Raw genomic sequence first — 9,036 nt, 5'->3', positions numbered from 1 at the left:
TATGCCAGGCGGACGCATCCCGTCGTTGACGCGTCACTTCACAGACGCATAAATGTGACATTTTTGTAAAGTAAGTTGGTCAACTGTTATTTTTGTAATTGTAATTTTGCACTGTTATTTAACCCGTCAACCATCCGGTAAACTACACAATTTACACTCGCGAGTAAAATCTAACATGTTTCTAGATTGCATGTCCTTCATGTAAATCCAATCATTTCACACACCGCCTTCACCATGTGTATGTATTTCTCCTACATGTGTCACATCTCCTACCATACACACACACACACTCAAAACACACATTCAAAGTCTTCTAAAACTCTCCAATGCTAATCCACCTTTCAAAAAACCAACTTCTAACTCCTCAACCCCCAACAAGGGTCACTTTAAAATCTCAAAAACCCCGTGACAACCACCCCCAGTTATACAAACAAGATGAACCTAACAGTAAAACAATCACTAACAATAAAACCATCCAAAACGACGCCGTGTCATACAATATGGTGCTCAAATCTTGATCTGATTGTGGGTCGGATCCACATCCAAACAGTTTACTTCTACCGACCAAACGGGTCTTCTAACTTCTTCGATTCTGAGGTTCTTAAGGCAGCGTTGGCCGATGTTCTTGTTTCGTTTTATCCGATGTCCGGAAGGCTGGGAAAAGATGGTGATGGCAGAATTGAGATTGTTTGTAATGGTGAGGGTGTTTTGTTTGTGGAAGCTGAGGCTGATTGTTGTATTGATGATTTTGGTGAGATTACTCCGTCGCCGGAGTTGGGGAGGTTGGCGCCGACGGTGGATTATTCCGGTGATATTTCATCTTATCCGTTGTTTGTTACACAGGTTTGTCGGTTATGTAATATGAGAGTTTGTGTATCTTTTAGATCTTATGAAGGCCCCTCAAGTTTTGTTTGTAGTGTCTTGAGTATCATATTTGTTGAACATATAAATTGAGAGTAAAGATTCGGTAAAAAGTGTATCTTATCGTACAAAAACGTACTAAATACATGGAAAAGTATAAAAAATGGGATGGGATTTTCATGAATATTTTACTTGTAGTTATTCTACAAAGCTTAAAATTACCTTCCTCAAAATTACCCTACTTGATTATTTTACAAAATTATCTTACAAAATCAAAATTATCATCCAAGATCATTTGTAAAGTAATTTTGATAATTACTCTACGAGTAAAACAATTACGAAAATGTCACCGCGTTTCTTTTTCCAAGAAAACCTTTGGTTCGTACGTTTTGTAAGTTAAAATATTTGTATTTGATTTTTTGTTTATAAGTTTAAGATATATATATATTTTTTTTAATTTAGAATAGAGGCGTCTGCGTGAAGTGGGAACATAGATATTGTCAATCACTTAATATGTTAATTTTTCTAATAAAAAAACAATACACTCCAATATAATGCTCGTTTTTTACAGTGTAATTCTTTTTAAAAGAAAAATATTAACGTTTGACATCGTGGAGAAAGTCGATTTAAAATCTAATAATATGTTTTCAAGAATTCTAACCTACTTTAACATAAAAGTTGTAATTATTTAAACTTTATTATTATAAAATCATAAGTATTTTGAATATATTATAAATTTTTGTTTAAGAAACCAGCAGAAATGAACTGTTTTAATTAAGTTTGGGATAAGATTTTGGGGGGTTTGATGGAGATATCCAAACGATAGGTATAGAGTATTCCAGGAAGCTTTTGGGACGGTATAGAGTACTGCCTTATTATAGATGGTCTAATTGTTAAAAAAAACACTTGTTGCATTTTTTTAACCTAATAAACTAGCAATAAAAAAAAGTTATTTTTTTCTTTGTATATTGTACAAGTATGTGAATGTGAATTAAGAGCTAGATTGATAATAGTTTGTTTGTTTTGTGTCTTAGGTTACACGGTTCAAGTGTGGTGGGGTTTCTTTAGGGTCTGCACTACACCATACATTAGCTGATGGACTCTCGGCTCTACATTTCATCAACACATGGTCTGATAAAGCTCGAGGTTTAACGGTCGCGGTCCCTCCATTTGTTGATCGCACTCTTCTCCGAGCCAGGGACCCACCGACACCAATGTTCGACCATGTTGAATACCACCAACCACCATCGATGATTGCCCCGTTGGAAAACCAAAAATCCACATCCGATCCCAAGTCGGCATCGACCATGATGCTACGCCTCACGCTTGATCAAATTAACGATCTCAAATCAAAGGCGAAAGGCGATGGAAGTGCGTACCATAGCACATATGAGATCCTAGCTGCTCATATATGGCGATGTGCGTGTAAAGCTCGTGGACTCTCAGATGATCAACCGACCAAATTGTATGTGGCCACGGATGGACGGTCAAGATTGAACCCGCCACTCCCTCGCGGCTACCTTGGGAATGTCATTTTCACGGCCACCCCGATCATGAAAGTAGGCGAGTTTAAATCCGAGTCATTGGGGGACACCGCAAGGAGAATCCACAATGAGTTGGGTAGAATGAACGACTAGTATCTTAGATCAGCTATCGATTATCTTGAGTCGATAACTGATCTATCAACTCTCGTTCGAGGGCCGTCCTACTTTGCGAGTCCAAATCTGAATGTGAACAGTTGGACTCGCTTACCTATATATGACTCTGACTTTGGATGGGGACGGCCCATTTTCATGGGACCCGCAAGCATCCTTTACGAAGGCACGATTTATATCTTACCGGGCCCGGGTGGAGACAGGAGTGTCGCGCTTGCTGTGTGCTTAGACCCGGATCACATGGCTTTGTTTAAGGAACGTTTGTATGATTTCTAGTGAGGCAACTGATGAATGATAGATGTAATAAGACGAAAGACAAATTAAGCATTTTATATATATTTATTGTTAAATTGTTTCTAGCATAAAGGACGTCATATATTGGCAACTATTGAGCTATAATATTAGTCAAGTGGATGTAGGTTTGTTTGCACCATTTCATGTCAATTGGCTATGCATTTATTGTGATAAGATAAAGAGTTGGATATATGTCAATTTTGATTCAAACAACTTATTTATATAATATCAATTTTCAACATATGTTGAGTTGTACTCATACTTTTGTTCTTTTATCTTTAGTTTGTTTTACTTTAACCATAAAAACATATGTTGGCATGAAGGATTATACCATAAGTTTGATGAGTTGTACTCATATTTTTATTCTTTTATCTTTAATTTGTTTACTTTAGCCATAAATCACTTTTAAGCACATACAAATTAACATTTGTAGGAATAAGAGGTTGTACTCATATGTTTGGTGGGTTGTACTCACTTTTGTTTTTTTTTTTTCTTTCTTTTTTTTTTAATTTTTTACTCTTAACCCCATACATTTATATGTTTTACATTTTAACCAATCACTTTTAACCTCATACAGATTTTTTGTATTACGTTTTGGTCAAATTTAATTTTGCGACTTAACATGCTACAATATGCATGTATGATTCAATGTTTTTATGCGTAGTTTTCCTGTTTAACACTTCGTCGCAGCGCGCGGTTCTAGAACAACTTAGTTATTGTTTCTATGTTTTACATTTAGAGTGTGTGGTTCAACATTGTTTCATCGTCTACTTTTCGTTCAGTTTTATATTTTGTTTTTTTATTTCTTTTTTTACACGAACCTTTTTAGTGTTGATGGTCGTTCACAGTGATATAATATTGGAGCTACTTAGCACGGTTTTACGCCCCCACCATAACATGGGGGTATATAATTTGCAACATATCTATGCATTATGATTTGTCACATAATGCCTAGTGGGTTGTATCCACTAAAGGCAAATTTGTATTTCATTTAAGAGTAAACTTCCGTTTTTCTCCCTGTGGTTTGGTCAATTTAACGGTTTTGCTCCAATAGTTTAAAAATAGCCATTTTCCTCCCTGATTTTTCTAACTTATCTTCATTTTGCTACCAGTCTCTAACTCTATCAGGGAGGAAACTGGTGACAAACTCGAAAGATTAGGGAGCAAACTGGCAACAAACTCGAAAGATCAGGGAGGAAAATGGCTATTTTTAAACTATTGGAGCAAAACCGTTAAAAAGACCAAACCACAGGGAGCAAAACGGAAGTTTACTCTTCATTTAAATACTATAAATAATTTTGTATTTCATTTAAATACTATAAATAATTTTGTGAGTTAACACAGCGTAACGTACGTGTGTGGTTAAACGATTTTACGTCGTCTTTTTTTTTTCATTTGACAAGTTAATCGTAACACTCGGGTCCTAGATCGACTTAGTTATTTTTTTTATATATTTTACGTTTCGGTTTAATTTCTTCGTATTAACACGCTGCAACTTCATTGTTGGTGGTCACTGATAGTAGTGTGGCATTGATGTTCGTCCCCGCCGCAATGCGGGAATGGTTAATACTAGTTTAATTCAAAAGTGTAGGTATATGAAACTAGATGTAATAAATGAAATCTTTTGATATATAGTCATTTCAAATATAGGTATCTATGCATATATAGGATCACTTTAATATATTATATAGTTTCCTATATCTTATATTTTTTTTAACGGCAAAGTTACGTAACACTACTTTTAAATTAAATTAAATCTAATTTTATTTCATGATAAGAATTAAATCTTAGTCTCTTTTCAGGAGACACAAAGCCTCTACCACCTTATTAAAGTGGTAATGGCTCGTATATCTTATATATGTCAAAGTTATGAATGAGTTTGTATAACACATCTCAAGTAAGTTGGAATGTTATAAGTTATCTATAAAATACAGATTTGAATTGTATAAGTTTAAATACTAAATAGATAAAAATAAGAATATGCGTTGTCATTTTAATAATATTATGCATGTCTAATCAACTTCTTAAAACCATAGCATGTACACAGTGGCGAAGCTTGAGATTTCCGACCGGTGGAGGAAGTCACTGGACCTAAAAATTTCAATAAAACTAGAGGGCCGAAAACGTATATACCCAAAAGTTTCTATACGAAAACTACATACTCTCCACTACGAAGCGAAAAGTTCGAAGGGTCGATCGCCCCATCCTGCCTGTTAAAAGCTTCGACAATGCATGTACACTTTTTAGAATTTCATTGTGTTAACTTCTTGATTACCATGTATAATATTACTCTTTTTACTAAAACAATGTTGATGAAAGTAAAATTTGAGAGTTTTCTTAGCCTAGAACATTGACATGACATGGCTATGGAGTAGGGTAGGCGGTAGAGGAAAGGTTTTTCTTCACGTATGTTTGTGTTACTAATTCTACTACACCAATAGTAGAATCAAACCTTGTTTTACTTAAAAGTTAAAAAATTGCCATTTCATCAAATAAATTATAAAGTGGTTTTCAATTATTAGATTATGTGGAATGGTTGTATAAGCGTGAGAGGGGCTCCACCACATCAGCATCACGCCCAAAAAGCACAATGTCGTGGTTCTATAAGTGGGGCGTGAAGGAGGGACTTGTGAGCCAGACAACAAGCGTAAGAGTACACACTTGCTTCATTTTCCTATTATTTGACGGTTTGTACTTTGTCCAATAAGCTGAACACCACTCAATAAACCATTAATACCAGTGACAGCTATGATGGTGTGTGGGGAGGACCTCCGCACAAGACCTATGATTTCGAGGGGCACGTGATTTTAAAAAAAAAATCCGATATATATGTTATTTTTTTAAAATAGTAAACACATACCAATTCCAATATAGACCCATTTACAAATATTTTTTACGGTTTAGAATTTAGCCCAGTTGGCATCAGTTTATTGAGCCTAATACTAATTTGATTTTTTTTAAATAATAAAACATTGAAGGGCACGGTTTTTCAAGCTCGAACAGGGTACGTGAATTCTTAGAGACGCCTTTGATTAATACACACCTTTAGTAAGCGTAAGAGTACCAACTTGCTTCACTTTTTTTTTTCACATTCAGATAACCTTTACGGATGAGCTTAAAGAGGTTCTTATTATTAAACCCATAGCTATGTTTACATATATGTGTATATTTTTAACTTTTTATTATCCAACTGTGTGTGTACCTTTGAATGTGTTTGCCTTTCGGTTTTGAAGCCTAATTTTGGTTTCATAGTTTTAAACTTTCATCATGAGTGGGCATATGTGAGTATCAAATTACCATTAGCCACTTGTGATGGAATCATTATCACATGTATATAAACAGAATTCTTAACATTATAAATAGCATATACATTATATAAAAAAATAAATAACCTAAAATCACATATATTCTCAACATAAAATTACATCACATATTCTCAACATAAAGTTACACCACATATTCTCATTTCTCAACAAATAACAAATTCCTTTTTTTTTTTTTTTTTTTTCCACGAGATGACCCCATCCGAACATTGGTAGAACCCCTCCCTCCTACCCCAACATATCCTCTGAAGCGTCGGAGTCTCTGCTTCGCCGGAATATTGTGAAGGGTCCCGGAGAAGGCTTTGTCCGATCCGGTTGTACTATTCTCCATATCTCGGCTGGTATTTTCTTCCCTCGCTTTCGAGTCGGTTTGCCTTTCTCACTCGTTTCCGGTATCCGTTTTTTTTCTTCTCCTTTCCCTCAGAGTTTTCCCGGCTTCCCGGAGGGCTTAGCGGGTCTGATACTGGTCGCGGCTATCTGAGTATAGTTGAGCTAGATTGGTTCGAATCCCATTAACACCTCTATCGGCTGTGGTAACTCTGCTCTTTTGTTTTCCTGGAGAAGTATTCCCCAAATGAATATGTACGGTCAGTACGAGGAAGATGACCGGCCTTGGAACCAGGCTACCGGGAGAAAGAAAAAGAAGAATCAATATCAGCAAAATAAGAAGCAACTCTTCGAGTTTGAAAATGCGACAACTTTTTTCGTATCGAATCTCCCGGGTCTCTGCAGCAGAGGCGAAATCTGGAATGAGTTTAGAGTCTTTGGTGAACTTGCCGATGTGTTCTTACCAAAGAAACTAGACAAAAGAGGTAACAAATTTGCTTTCGTGAGATACGAAAACGTTCAAGACATTGGGAAAATGATGGAGGTACTCAACAAGGTGAAGATGAAAGGTGCAAAGCTGACAATTGACTTGGCGAAATTCAGACGGGATGGTAAACCTACCAATGTCAATGGTGGCGTAGGACAAAGTCATAACAAAACGACGGGTGCAAACTCTTTCTCTCAGATTCCAATCACTAACAATAATGTCAACAATAATAGATCAAACACCGGAATGGGTAGATCGTATTCTGATGTACTGAAAGGAACGCATAATGACAATGGGTATGGTAAACATAAAGCTATTACATTTCCAAACACTGTGTCCAAAACAGCAAACGAATGGCATGGAGTATCGGTCATTGTTGAAGCTAAAAGTTATGAAATATTAAGCAACATTCTAGAAATCACTGGGAATCTCTCAAAATTCCTCACAGGGCTCAGGTATATTGGGGGATTGAAGGTACTCTTGAGTTTTGATCATAAAACTCATTGCGAGGCCTTCTTAACTCATTACAAGGAAAAACAATCAAAATGGTTCTCCATGATTAAACCATGGGATGGGGTAGAAAAGCTTGTTGACCGAATTGCTTGGCTTCGTATCGACGGGGTTCCGATACAAGCATGGGAGGGGGAAGTCTTTAATACGATTGCCAGCACCTTTGGTGCAGTCATCGCGCCTTCAAGGGCAACTAACAAAGACTGTAATTTGGCTTACGAAATCGTTGGGGTACTTACGAACTCCGGCAAAAAGATTGAAGTAGATTTAACTATCAGTTGGCAAGGGAATGAACACAGAGTCTGGATATCGGAGGTCATGAGGGACTGGGTCCCTGATTTCTTGGTTGGCAGTACTGGCGGTCCCAATCGATATCAACAAGCTGGATTGGAAGAAACTGGTGAAGGTACTTCAGTTCCGGCGGACACACCGGAAAAAACCAAAATAGGAGGTCTCACCGGAGAAGACGAAGAGCCTGCTCAGGCAGTCCAAAAGTCAGGCATGGGAAACAATACGTGCATGGGGGGAAAAACGACAAAACGGCGCAAACGCATACCAATGATGACACCTCGGATACTGTTCCTATTATTAATACACCCCAATCTTCTTTCAATGTGAAATCGACTGTTGGGGCCCCCATTTCACATAAAGCACCTAACAAATCCAAGAGGACTTGTTTGGGCTCTCGCAGCATCAGGCCCAACAATTCCTCTCCGTGTCAAGGATCCAGCCCAAAGAAGCCAGCCACTAAAAGGCCCAGGCACGAGCCCGCTATGCCTCCTCCCCCTTTTTCTTATCCACTTCCACCATATCCTGATTACCTCCGCATTACCCCGGAAAACCTCTTCTCCGTGCACTCCCCCTTTACTTCTAATGAACATCGAAGTAACAATGGGGTCGCTGCTGTCAACCCAACTCACAACCTACATCATTCTTCGGCTACCTCATCCCAGCCTCAATCAGATACAGTTGCTCCCTCGTCTAACGACTTGCCAGCACATCCATCGAAGTCTATGGAGAACCCTCCAAGTGATCCTGGAGAAGCAATTGCCACTCTCAAAGTGGGTAGCACAACAGGTATGCATGTCGAAAATTTTATGAATGTGATTGAAGAGATTGTTAGGGGAGAAGGTGAGAAAACTGTGAATCAATGAATTATCTCACCATAAATATTAGGGGGGTGGGCAATGCCCAAAAAGCAGCTTGGATCAAGAAAATAAAAAGAGAACATGGGATTTGCTTTATTGCAATCCAGGAGACTATGTTTGCAGACGGTTCGAAAATTAATTTTAAAAGATTTTGGGGTAACTTTCCGCTAGAATCAGAATGGGTTAACTCAGAAGGCAGATCGGGGGGCATGGCGTGTTTATGGGACCCGGGAATTTTCAACAGGATGGAAACCATCAAGCATAGACATTACCTGTTGGTCTGCGGTACTATTAGGGGTATTGTAGAACAAATAAACGTTATGAACATATATGCCCCGCATACTACCTCCTCCAAAAGAGTACTTTGGGAACATGTTAAAGAACTGAAAGAAGCTCGGGGAGGAATATGGATCATACTCGGTGATTTCAAC

General features: G+C 37.7%; 1 pseudogene; it reads left to right on the top strand.

Annotated features, from left to right (window-relative positions):
• Positions 1 to 270: 270 nt before the first annotated feature.
• On the top strand, positions 271 to 2,902 carry LOC110877490 (annotated as a pseudogene).
• The last annotated feature ends 6,134 nt before the right edge of the window (positions 2,903 to 9,036 follow it).

Source organism: Helianthus annuus, chromosome 9 (genome assembly GCF_002127325.2).
Source record: "Helianthus annuus cultivar XRQ/B chromosome 9, HanXRQr2.0-SUNRISE, whole genome shotgun sequence".
Classification (NCBI taxonomy): domain Eukaryota; kingdom Viridiplantae; phylum Streptophyta; class Magnoliopsida; order Asterales; family Asteraceae; genus Helianthus; species Helianthus annuus.
The sequence above is the reverse complement of the archived record's forward strand: the minus strand, read 5'-3'. Positions and strand labels throughout refer to the sequence as shown.